The sequence below is a fragment of the Brachycentrus maculatus genome, unplaced genomic scaffold, assembly GCF_059751285.1.
Source record: "Brachycentrus maculatus isolate JH-2025_06_01 unplaced genomic scaffold, ASM5975128v1 h1tg000001l, whole genome shotgun sequence".
NCBI classification, from domain to species: domain Eukaryota; kingdom Metazoa; phylum Arthropoda; class Insecta; order Trichoptera; family Brachycentridae; genus Brachycentrus; species Brachycentrus maculatus.
The window spans coordinates 65,168-67,500 of record NW_028280756.1 but is presented as its reverse complement, the minus strand read 5'-3'; the positions used below and the strand labels follow the sequence as shown (position 1 = coordinate 67,500).

The 2,333-nt window shown below is 42.0% G+C and overlaps 1 pseudogene; it reads right to left on the bottom strand.

Moving 5' to 3' along the window:
* Positions 1-1,402, bottom strand: part of LOC148314062 (toll-like receptor 6 pseudogene) — a 4,286-nt pseudogene extending 2,884 nt beyond the window's left edge.
* Positions 1,403-2,333: the final 931 nt, after the last annotated feature.

Below are 2,333 nucleotides of genomic sequence, written 5' to 3'. Positions count from 1 at the left end.
CGTTGTCAAAAGTCTTCGAATGAATAAAAGAAATATTATTATGATCGAGGGAGAGCTGGTTTAAAACGTATAATTTAGAGAAATGGTTGGCCTCTAAACGAATTATATAATTTTGAGATAAAGTTATGGCGTGGATATTTTTCAAATCGTCAAACGCATCTTCGGCTATTGTCTCGATTTTATTATGGTCTAAATTTAAAATTTGTAAACTATATAAATTTTTGAAAGTTAGCGAATCTAACGACGTAAAAGAATTATAAGCTAAATTAAACACAATCATCCTCACAAGGCCAGAAAAAACACCTTTTGGTAAATATTTATTACTAAGATCATTTTTTGACAAATCCAACACCTGTAACTGATCGAGATCTTCGAATGATCCGGGCGATAAAGTACTCAAAGAATTATTTTTAAAATAAATTTGCTTAATATCTTTACAACTTTTAAATAAAATACGAGGAAAAGACGATATGAAATTACTGGATAAATTTAACACCTGTAATGCCGAGAGACCTCCGAGAGCTCTCTCACTGACCGTAGATATCGCGTTCTCTTGCAGGTACAATGCTGTAAGGGACCGCAAACTGGATAAACTGTTATCTCGCATAGTAATTATATCATTCTGCGAAAGGTCCAATTCTTCCATCGCTGCGTTACACACTCGTACATTGTTATTCCCGTGATCCGTAAATCCACAATGTACTATATCTTGTATGTGGTTTCTGCTTAAATTTAAACTTTTCAAACTTCGAAGCGGACAAAATACTTCAGTCGGTAAAGTCCAGATATTGTTGTTAGAGATATCTAAATCTTTAAGATCATTCAATCCACAAAAACTATCATTGGATAATTCTAATGTCATAGATGACCAATCGCTATTATGGGTCTTCAGAGTGAGGTACTTGAGCTCCGATAAATTGGCAAAAGTGTTCGGTGGTACGTGACGAATCTTGCAATACTCGATCACTAATTCCGTCAAACTTTGAATATTTGTAAGAAATCCGGAAGACTGATTGCCTTCGTTGGAACGTTCCAATGTACTTTCGAAGAAAAGTACTTCGCTGCAGATAAGGTAGATCTTCGAATAATTAAAAATATCGGATGACGAATATTTGGGAAACTTCGCTGCATCGAGAGTTCTAAGTTTACATTTTAAAGCGGGACCCCTAATTTCACATTGTCCGAGTAGATCGTGACCCGATGACGATCGAAACACTAATAAACACAGAAACAGTCGAAACACGCTCATGCTCCACACTCTTAAAAAACAACGTCGTTCATACATAATCTTCTAGATGAAAATGTTATAAAGACTCGGTGATAATAGTTGCTATAAGCCACAATCATAGTCTCGTGTGGAAATGCGCCGATTACTTGGTCGTAATAACTTCGCGAGAGTGTATCGGTGCCAGTAGGGGAATGGCCGGCGCGCCACGAGCTTTCGGACGCACAGCTCACGGCCAACTGGCAGAGCGTCGCGGCGCCCGTTTCCGGCGCCCGGCACCGGCCACCCCGTCACCCGTCATCACTCTTCACCCGCTTTTCCAAGCACCTCGCCCTCCTTTGTAATACGCCCGCGCAACAGTTATTCAAACAAATTCAAGGGAGCATAAATATTTTCTAAATTAGTGAATTTTGGATATAAAACAATTTTTACTAATAAGTACCTAATTACTTGTAAAATTTTACTCTTTCTTGTATCCGATTTAGAATCATTTATTTTACGAGTCTGAAAAAAAGTTATCAAAAATATTCACTTGTTTAATTTCTTCATTTAGAAATTCAACCTTTTCATTTAGAAAGTCCCCACGGGTCCTCGTCTATTAACCCGCACAGCTCCAGCCAGCACCGCTCTTTGCTGCCCTTAATGACCTTCTTGAGGGCGCTCTTGGCCGCCTTGTACAGGGCTCTCCTGCCTTCGTCTTCAGGTCTTCGCTGCGATCTCCTGCTAGCGGCGAGGCACTCCCGTCGGAAGCCGGCTATGGTGTCATTCCGCCAATACACCTGCCTCCCACGAGAGCCCCCTTTCCGTCTTGGCATGGAGGCATCGCAGCCTCTGGTTATAGCCTCTATAACTTTGGCCACCGTCTCTTCCGCGGAGTCGTCCGGAAGCGGTTCGGTGCTTTCCGCGATGGCCTCGCGCAGAGCGTCCAACTGGAGCTGTTTGACTCTCCACCTGACTGAGGGAGAGTCAATCCTATTGTTGCTATTGACGTCCGTGAGTTCGAAGAACTTCTGGACAAGCGTCTGGAAATTCTTCGAGCGCAAGTTTCGGAGCGCTTGTCTTACCCGCCATAGATCGCCTGTCTTTCGAGGGCTAGCAGAGGGCGATC